We start from the raw sequence: 11,098 nt of genomic DNA on the forward strand, positions 1-11,098 counted from the left end.
CCCTGCAGCCGGTGCACATTGCGATGCCAACTCCACGGTGTGTTCATTCTTACACCCGTCCACCCCCCTTCTCAGACTCAATACTTCATTTCAGCTGGTGAGGCCCACTGAGCTAAGCAGCTCTTCTGCAAAGGACAACCACAGACCAGAGGACCATCGGCAGCAGCTATTTATATACGGTATTTATCTGCGTGTAAGTTTGATTACGGCACAGGGAGGGAATACGCAAACTAACGACAGCATCTGGTTTGGGTCTTCCTCTTGGGCCACTGACACCTGAGTGCCACTACAATGAGGCCGGTTGTAATTACCGACGAAACCTCACAGTACTCAAAGTGTAAATGTTGCTGTGGGTTTACTCTCCAACACACAACTGGTGTGCTGGTGGTGGCGGGTTTCACGACACATTTATATATTTACGCGATCCAAACCAAGACAACCTCTATTATGGATACAATGTGTTTAGTTTGTTGTCCTTCCCCCGCACCGCTGATTAGCATTGTTGGCTATGTACGGTGCGAAATAAGTTCAACATACAAACAATCTCAGAAACCGGTCCTCCTCGATCCTACATGCATGCCCCACCAATTTCAACCCCCGCCTTCCGATCCCCATGCTTTGTCACGTTTTTGTTCCAACTTTCCGAGTAACTTATGCTAACTTCCTTCTCCACAATTCCAAGCACCCTCCGCCCGCATCCATACTTAAAAGGCAAGAGAGCAACACTGCTGTGTTCATGTCGAGCCCTGACCATAACGTAACACGTCACCTCCCGTCACAGCACCTGTCATAACGCCCACTCACTGCTGACGTGCCTGCTCTTTGAAAACAGTTTACACAGTCAATGTCGGAGTGATTATCATTATTTTAGCCAAAGGACAGACAACTGCACAGACAGTTGTATTTACAATTAGTAAGGAGACATTTTAAAGGAGCAAAAAGACTCGAGCCGGGTGGCCAACCTGTAACAGACCCAGAGCCAAAAGGTACCCCGTGAGTTCTGCAAAGAGCCAAGTGTATATGTACATATGTGTGTGTATATGTGTGTGTATATGTGTGTGTGTATGTATATATATGTGTGTATGTGTGTGTGTATATGTGTATGTATATGTGTGTGTATATGTGTGTGTATATATACATATGTATGTATATATTGACAGTTTTCGGCACGGCATGGGAGACATTCATTATTCTTTGCTACCGTGATAGTACGTTCTACGTTATGCCCCTTCGAAAGAGTCACATGTGGTGTGTTAAAGAGACTCGTGTGATGGTTAAAGAGACGCGTGTGGTGTGTTAAAGAGCTGCATGTGGCGTGTTAAAGAGACGCATGTGGTGTGTCATAGAGACTCGTGTGATGGTTAAAGAGCTGCATGTGGCGTGTTAAAGAGACGCGTGTGGTGGGTCATAGAGACACATGTGGTGTGTTAAAGAGACGCATGTGGTGTGTTAAAGAGACACATGTGGTGTGTTAAAGAGACACATGTGGTGTGTTAAAGAGACGCGTGTGGTGTGTTAAAGAGACACAAGTGGTGTGTTAAAGAGACGCATGTGGTGTGTTAAAGAGACGCATGTGGTGTGTTAAAGAGACACATGTGGTGTGTTAAAGAGACGCATGTGGTTCGTGAGACGCCAGTTGGCCACCACTGGGCTAGAGATTTCTATTCCCATAAAGTGCATCCATGTGCCCAAGAACATTACACATTTTTTTCATTTCAAACTGCAACCCCTGAACCAAACATTACAAAAATTACCAGATCAGCAATACCAGGGCCCATACCTATAAAGTTTTACGACAAGATTTGCAACAAAATACTTCTACAAAGTATGTTTAATTACCACATGAAGATGAATTAACAGCCATTTGTCACTTCACAACTCAATAAAGGCCTCATGACGTCACTCCAGCAATGGGGGCTGTTTGACCATACTTCACCACAATGGCCAATGCGAGCTCATGACATCGCTAAACCTTTATAAACAGCCTGCCTCAGCAGATTTTCTCCTCTTTTTCACCTGAAGACGATTGCTTGTGTTGCGATCGAAACGTGATTCTCTTTTTTGTTATTTTTTCTATCTACGTGGCTTTACCGAAAGACCCAAAGAATATGAATATTAACATTGTTGTGTACGAGCACTACTTGCCTTTCTCGCGTAAGAACGCAAGAGCGCACAGATGTCAACTCACGTCCCTAACATAGTCGTGCGTGTGTGCGCAAAGTTAAACACCCAAGAAGTCCCATATTGGCGTACGCCTACAATGTGTCACAAGGTCCTGAATCGCCAATTGACAGAGAAATCCCCTGGTGTTTAGTAGGACGTAACAGCAACATTGCAAGTGGAACAGGGACAACAATCAGCCTGACCACCCAGCTCACGCATGACAAACATATATTCAAAATGTTTACCTTGCACAGTGCAGCGGCCTTTGATTCAAGGTGCCCGAAGTTACACAAAAAACGGCCGTGTAGCGCTTACGATCGAGTTGTTAAGCAATTTAAATCTTCCTTCCCAAAATATATTTCATCAGGTCTGTCATCATACAAATACGACTCTCGACTGGAAGTTCGTCCCTTCAGTCTCAAGAGCACACTTCTGAGAAGCACTTGTGCAATGGGCACCACGGGACCTGTCATAGTGTATCCGTCAGTTTCCCTCTCAGCGAGTAACGCGACGGGTTTTTCATAATGGGAACCGATTCTTGGTGCATTCCACCACTGCCGTCGTTTTACCGACACGACGGATAATTCACGTGCACGAAGGTGCAACGCACGCCATTTGTTCGAGCCACCTTATTTCGCGTGGTCACCAGGTCAATGGCCAAACTTGCTGAAGCTGAGAATTCTATAAAAAAAATTCGGCAAAACTCTGCTTTCTACTTTCCTTCCATCGAAGATTGGACTCCGCATCTATAATATATACCCTTTGGTTCTTTCGGTAAAGTCACGTAGGTATAAAACAAATCACGACGTTTCGGGCGCAACACAAGCATCCGTCATCAGGTGGGAAAGCATGGTCTGCTGCTGAGGCAGACTGTTTTAAAAGGTTTTAAATGGATGTAGCCCAAGCGTCAAAAAGAAGTGGCCGGGGCTAGTGATGTTAATGTGAGAAATTAGAATGTACCTGTAGAAAAGAAGGAAAGCGGCCTCCTCGACGAGGACACAGAAGTGGCTATGTTAATGTGAGAGATTAGCATGATGTTAATGTGAGAAATTAGAGGGCACGGAAGTGGCTATGTTAATGTGAGAAATTAGCCTGATGTTAATGTGAGAAATTAGAGGGTACGGAAGTGGCTATGTTAATGTGAGAGATTAGCATGATGTTAATGTGAGAAATTAGCATGTAACTGTAGAAAAGGAGAGCGGCCTCCTCGACGAGGGAGTGCAACCCAACGGGTGTAATCCAAAGGGCCTGTGAGAATCTATAATCTGGTTTATTTCCCCCAAATTGCTTATTATCCAAAATGCAGTACTCTATAATCCATGGAAGGTAACTATAATGCTGCAGGTTAATAATATTGCAGACCTTATTTTACCATCACTGAAAACACCCAGATCATGATTATTTCACTATTAGAATAGCGTGAATGGCTTAATACATCAAATTGTGAAACATTAATGGAGCACATTTGTTCGCACATCACATTAGCCCGTAAACAAATATAAGTGCCCCCGAATGGAACTATTGTTTTATTGTCTGTATTTCTTTGGATGCAAGATACATACAAAACATGAAAATTGTTCAATCAACTTGCAAAAAGGCTACGTTGTGCATATTTAGTTACATAACATAGCACAAGAGGAACTACTTGCACAAGTGGGTACGTTACAATTTTAAACAAGTATAGAACAACAATGTAGGGACAGTCTGTATCGATTAGCATGGTGCGAAAGAAGTTCAACATAGATAGTCTCCCCGATGATTTATGACCAGGAAAAATGAACACAAACTTGAGCTCTTTGAATTTAAAAAAGAGCCAATGCAATCACAATAATAATTAGCAAAATCTCAAGGCACCATGAGTGAAGAGGACAACGATAACAAGAACCAGGCAGCAAAATAAGAACCAGAGAGGAACAAGGCCAATTAGAATGTGCTATAAACAGATGTGTTTTTCGGCAGGAGTTAAAAATGTCCACGTTATGGAGTTCCACGACTGGGGGCGATCAGTGTCTCACCAATGATAGAGACACACAGCAAGAACACGATTCAGTTTTGTGAGCTCTGGACAAAAACATAGCACATTTGCTGCATGAAATGATTCCACTTTGAGAGGTGACATCTCCTTGCACTAAACCAATGTTCTTCAACACATTTTCAGGGGGGGGGGCAATTTCGCTGATAAGACATCATCAGTGTGAGGGCTACCACACATTTTAAACCATTGGGGTTTCACAGCACGATAATGACGGAGGATGTTTTCACATTTGTGTCTTGTTGGGGGCCGCACGACAGGGGCCGAATTAAAGGCAACAAGGGGCCACCAGTGGCCTGCGGGCCTTGCAATAAAGAACACCGTACTGTACTGATGCTTAAACTTTAATCAACCAACATTGCGTATCCAACTAGGCTAGAGCCGATTGAGATTAATTACGCGTCTTATAAAGGGGGGCCAAAATGCCAGCATTGACACCAGAAAATGTATCATACATACAGTATTCCGTTCCTATTGTGGAATTGTCAACAAACGTTCAAATGTGACGTTTGTAGATTTTTTAAGTGCTTGATTTACCTGTCCTATACTTTGCACTCCTATCGTGTTTTTGTCTTGTTTAGTGTTATAACATTCCGACCCGCTCCGACTGGACATATGTGAAAAAAGCCTTATAGCTCATCGGATTCCTTCAGAATAAATATTCTGATTCTGACATTGTCAAAGGGCAGAAGGCACAGTGTGTGATCCTGTGAGAGATGTAAGTTCTGGGCATGACGGTGCACGCCTGCCTGCTAATTCAGTGTTTTCCAAGCAACAGCAATGGTGGATCACGTGGACGTCATCATGCGCTGCACGATGATGACCGTCAGAAGATGACAGAACGTGAAATTGATTCCTGATCATTGCTGGTTTTGCCTAAATTATCCCTCATGCAAAACACTCCTTAAAATAAAGTAATTGGCTCAGCATTTCAATTCATGACCCTTTTGAAACAGTTACAGTGAAGCTTTTCTGCATATAGGATGGATGTTTATTGTTACACATTGACTGCTGGATTATGTGTCCACAGGCAAATCTAAACTTGACATTCAGCAAATTGCCTTCATGATCAACATCCTCAAACTTGTCAAGATGCGATAACCGTGCCTCGAGTTCTATTGGTATGTGGTAACAGTTGAGTTCCATTAAAACACATCGCTGTGAACTGACCTGATGATGAGAGCCCTCACTGCTGCATTGTTAATGGTGGGGAGAGGGGCTAAAATTTGCGGGCGGCATTACTCTGATAAGTTAAAATTAGGAATACTGGAGGAAGAGGTTGACTGTTGACATTAGGAATGATTGATGAGGGAGAGACAGGACTAAAGTTTAGGGGCTAATATTAGTGGTTACAGCCGGAAACAAAAACATTTTTGGTTTGTTAAACTTCATGAGCAGAAATCACAACTAAAATCAGAGGCTATAACTAATAATGTGCAGAAACAATGATAACAGTTTGAGATTGAGGGATGCCAACCATTCTAAGGTGAATTTGGTAATGTCAAGTTGGAAAGGCAGATGACGGAGGTTCCAAAGTCTGAGTTGAGTCGGAAAAGAGGAGACACGTTCCATGCTGAAGCGAGACAGCCGGACCACACAGCGACCAAGCGAATCGACGTCACCTGAGAATATGTAGGCACACGCAAAGGCACGCGGTTTCTAAACGCAACCACCTTGACTGCAGTGGTAACATTGATGAGTATCTGTAGTGATTCGGAGTCAATCACCAGACAGATTAATCTTAATAAAACGAGATGTGCACAGTGAGCCTCAACAGGATAACAATGTATTTTGCTGCACTGCCCTCGTGTGCCCACAGTGCAGCCCTATAACAACATACCTTCAACACATGATGGTCAACCCCACACAAGCATCATCTCCAAGCACCAATTAAAGCACAGTACCCACAAATTACTCAATTGGGATGACACATTGCAACATCGCCACTCACTGCAAAAATCGCAATGGAGTTTAGACGTTTTCTAGCCAGATATAACGTGTCCATCAACCAAGACCTCAACCACGTTCCTCGCAGCTGACTCAAGCAGCCATCCCCCTTACTGGGGTCACCCTGCCACTATCCTAGAATCTCACCCAGAGCCAGGAGAACACGGCCAAACAAAGTGGCACAACGCGGACGTCCAGAATAACCCCTCTAATTCGAGACCATTCAAGAACATCAACAGGCCCATTCACACGTCTCCTTCTGAAATGAAAATACAAACCACAGGAGTGCGATTGTGGCCATGCAACTCATCATATGGACCGTAAAGCTCGAGACATACAGAGATTCGGAGACGCATAGAGACTGACGAAATCGGGTGGCTTCGACGCCATGTGGTCACAAGCCACCACCACCACCAAAGACAAAATCCCTCCGATGGCCTTGATAGCCTGCCGGGGCAAGTGCTGTTAGTGAGTAGCACCTACGAAGGGTCGGCACGGCACACGAGAGGTGTGTGGGGTGGCAAGCACCACAAGCACGGACGCATTTCTCTCCCAAGTGTCGAGGTTTACACAGAGCACTCAGGCACCCATTTGAGGCCGAGTCGACCAAGGGGGAGGCACAAAATTCGTTCAGATCATCGTAAGCGGTGGTTGAGCGTGAGCGGTAATCGAACTCGGGTGGGCAGGTTCCGCACACACCTGTCAAGCCCTCATCAGTGCCCTACCTCATGGCAGACCAATTCGGATCGTATTCGTCACACCGTGCCCTTATAAATCTCAACGTTTATCCTACAAAGTCCCATCACAAGAGAGAAACACAAAGAAATAAACAAAGCATTGTGCACGTACTGAAGCGGCTGTACGCCGTATGGACCTGCAAACTCAATTTGCCTGTACAAGACTACGGCTAAACCGTACGGGTTGACAGGTATGGTATGGTTGTGGTGTATAGTGTAGTGTATAGCAGTATATAGCATCCTTGTCAACCCCTTATCAGTGCCCTACCTTATGGGAACCTCATTTGCCAGTAAAAATATGATAATTGGTTTTTTACCCTTCTATCTGGCAACAAAAAAAAACAATTATCATATGTTTTCTGGCAAATGAGGTTCCCATAGTGTAGATGCTTGCCCCGAGCTCTCATACTCTGATGGTGCATTGTCTTTGAGTTGTGCGCCTTTTGGCGTCATCTGGTCCAACCCATATGAGACTAGGCTCAAAGGAAAGCTGTCTCGGGTGTGGACCAATCAACTTTAAGGACAGTGCACATTATCAGAGTTATGTTCTTTGTTTGTATTATGACTGCAGGTATTGCGGTCTATGCAAACATGACTCCTTGTAAAAAGGTGTCAGTTTTGTTGCCAGATAGAAGGGTAAAGAACCAATTATCATATTTTTACTGGCAAATGAGGTTCCCATAGTATAGATGCTTACCCCGAGCTCTCATACTCTGATGGTGCATTGTCTTTGAGTTGTGCGCCTTTTGGCGTCATCTGGTCCAACCCATGTGAGACTAGGCTCTAAGGAAAGCTGTCTCGGGTGTGGACCAATCAACTTCAAGGACAGTGCACATTGTCAGAGTTATGTCTTTTGTTTGTATTATGACTGCAGGTATTGCGGTCTATGCAAACATGACTCCTTGTAAAAAGGTGTCAGTTTTGTTGCCAGATAGAAGGGTAAAAAAACAATTATCAGTGCCCTACCTTATTACAAATTCAGACCGTATTGGTCACCCCCTGCCCCTTAAAAATCTCAACGTTTATCCTACAAAATCCCATCATAGGGGAGAAACACAAATAGACAAAAATCTAATTTTTTGCCCGTTTTGAAGCGGCTGTACGCCATATGGACCTGACAACTCAATTTCCCTGTACAAGACTGCAGGTGAACCGCATGGCTTGACAACTTTGGGTTCGCAGCGCAGCGCGCTAACCACTGCGCCACCGCTCCCCACGACACCCACCACCACCACGGGACCGACGCCACGTGAATGACGAACCCCGAGACGCGCGCGGGAACTTCTCCTCCTTGTTGCCCCGGGGGGGGGGGGGGACCGAGACCACCCACACGTCCAGAACCCCACCGCGGCCCTCGCGATCCGCGGCCCTCCTCTCGACGAGACCCAAACAGAACACGAGCGGCGCGATTCAAAGGGCGACAGTGGCGACAGCAAAATGGCAAACGGCGTGGCCGCTAGCAGTGTGCCGTTGTTTCGCCTCTCGCGTTCGAGAGGTGTTTAAACTCTTCACTGGCACAGAGGCAGTGATGACATTCTGTAGGAACTGTGCGGACGCTGTTCCGGTCATTCTTTCAGCCCGCGCCGCGTCCACCCGCCTTTTCATTCTGTCTTCATGACACTGCGGCAGTGTTGTGGCGACATGGGGTACAGATGTGGTGACAGGGCATTATTGTGATGATGGACAAGCCGTACCTTGTACTCTCGTAGCAGTGCCTTGCGTCGCTAATCCGCACTCCGCAAGCCGGCCCAGCCAAAGCCCACCAAGCCGAGTCACGTGGCGTTCCGGGAAATATCGACCCGAGATTGGGGAGAGCTGGGAGAGACACACTGGGGAGACACTGGGGAGTGATGGGAGAGAGACACTGGGGAGAGAGACACTGGGGAGGGGGATTGGGGAGAGACACTGTGCGGAGTGATGGGAGAGAGACACTGGGGAGGGGGATTGGGGAGAGACACTGGGGAGAGAGACACTGGGGAGAGAGACACTGGGGAGGGGGATTGGGGAGAGACACTGGGGAGTGATGGGAGAGAGACACTGGGGAGAGAGACACTGGGGAGGGGGATTGGGGAGAGACACTGTGCGGAGTGATGGGAGAGAGACACTGGGGAGGGGGATTGGGGAGAGACACTGGGGAGTGATGGGAGAGAGACACTGGGGAGAGAGACACTGGGGAGGGGGATTGGGGAGAGACACTGGGGAGTGATGGGAGAGGGACACTGGGGAAGGGGCTTGGGGAGAGTGCCGCTGGGGAGGAGGATTGGGGAGAGGTGGGAGAGACACTGGGGAGAGGGATTGGGGAGACACTGGAGAGAGACACTGGGGAGTGATGGGAGAGAGACACTTGGGAAGGGGGATTGGGGAGAGTGAGGCTGGGGAGGGGATTGGGGAGAGGGATTGGGGAGACACTGGAGAGAGACACTGGGGAGAGGAGGAGAGCTGAGAGAGCGACACTGGGAGTACTGGGAGAGAGCGACACTGGGGGGTGTCGTGCACGGCCAATTCAGAGTGGGGGGGGGGGGGTCCCGCGCACGCGGAAGTGGGAGCCGCCGCCAAGAGGCTCGCGGTAGCCCCCGCGGGGGGGCGCTCGCCCCGCGCGCCCATTGGCCAGAGCGCGCGCGACGCCCCAACCCGATTGGTGCGCTCGCCGCTCGGCCAATGGGAAGCGTCGCTCCGCTCACCCCCTCCCCTCACCCCCACCCTCCCGCGCGTGGACCAATGGGAAGCACCGCTCCGTTCCTCCATTCCCCCCCACCCCCCGCCTATGCGTGCTAAGGAATTGAACTTCCGCTTTGAGAGCGCGTGGGGTTTCGTTTTCGCAGCGCGCATGCGCGTGCGGGCGTATGACGTCACGCGCTCGCACGCGCTTCGGATGAATTTCGTGATTGTGCGTGCAACGGTGATGTAGCACAACGGGGAAGATGTGGCCGCTACTTCATACCTGTCAACCCACACGGCTTAACCCCGTATTCTTGTACAGGGAAATTTAGTTTTCAGGTCCATACGGCGTTCAGCCGTTTCAATACGGGCAAAACAATTGTTGTCTACTTTTTTTATTTAAAGCTTTCGTGATTGCAGGAATTCATATTCTTGGTTCTTTCGGTAAAGTCACGTAGAAGGGAAATAATAAAAATATAAAACAATAAAAATTCTCACGACGTTTTCACACCTGATGATGATGATTGCTTGTGTTGCAGTCGAAACGTCGTGATTCATTTTTTTGTTTTATATTTTATTTTATTATTTCCCTTCTACGTGACTTTACCGAAAGAACCAAGAATATGTTGTCTATTTGTTTGTGTGATGGAATGTAGGAAGAACGTTGATATGTATAAGGGCGCGGGTGACCAATAAGGTCTGTAATAATGTAGGCACTGATAAGGGGTTGACAGATATGCTACTTGAGCATATTGACACAAGACAGAGGAAAGTAGAAACACATGACGAAATGTGCAGTCGACACCTACGGTCTATCTGCCCATTGATAGTGATAATGTTGACAGCCCCTACGGCCCTCCACTCGGATGCATGCACTGGGGTGTGAACCTCTAGTGGGGGGGGGGGGGGGGGCTCTGGTGAAATCGGTCAGAGTTGGTCAGCAGGTTCAACAAAATTTATTTGAAACAGTGAGTTCTGGATCCTGCTGATTGAATTCACGAGCATCAATAAACTCAAACAACCAAGTCAACAAAGTCTCTTTCATAACGTATATGGAATTTAATTGATTTAATTAGTTTTTGGCGAGGGACACCTGAGTCAACTCGTGAAAACGCCACAATTCAGTTTTCATTAGACCTAAACACACAGGCCTATAAAGAGATCTGCAAGTTGTTGTGCACCAGCAGTAGACAGAGACTGTTAAAGCAAGTGCAGTACGGTAATTTCAAAGCATATGAATGTCTCCCACATTGAACACTTTTCTGTAAGATGTGGAGCGATCCCTTTCCAAATGCTGTATTAAATCACACATTGAGAAGTCGTACGAAATCAGTGAGGTGTATATAATTGAAACACCCTTTACATTGAAATTGGGAGGGGAAAGTCACAAATACAGCACACCTGCATTCATGCTTCCCAATTAGTGCCTCGATTTGCACACTCAATACACTTTGTAAATGGAACTCAAGAAGTGCCCCAGTGGACATGAAACGTTTATGTTAATTGGTTGGCTATGTTAGGATCTGAACTTGTATGTATAGATGTTGAACTTCTTTCACAC

General features: G+C 46.8%; 1 protein-coding gene across 3 annotated transcripts in view; it reads right to left on the reverse strand.

Moving 5' to 3' along the window:
* IKBKB (inhibitor of nuclear factor kappa B kinase subunit beta) overlaps nt 1-9,360 on the reverse strand; it is an 81,934-nt gene extending 72,574 nt beyond the window's left edge. The window contains exon 1 of one of the 3 annotated variants that reach the window (XM_061550727.1): nt 8,574-9,360. The gene's annotated coding sequence lies outside the window, so the exon portion shown is untranslated. The remainder of the gene's footprint in view (nt 1-8,573) is intronic. The other 2 variants (XM_061550726.1, XM_061550728.1) reach the window with 2 other exon arrangements.
* Nucleotides 9,361-11,098: the final 1,738 nt, after the last annotated feature.

Source organism: Lethenteron reissneri, chromosome 12, assembly GCF_015708825.2.
Source record: "Lethenteron reissneri isolate LAM-NWPU_2019-01 chromosome 12, ASM1570882v1, whole genome shotgun sequence".
Lineage (NCBI taxonomy): Eukaryota > Metazoa > Chordata > Hyperoartia > Petromyzontiformes > Petromyzontidae > Lethenteron > Lethenteron reissneri.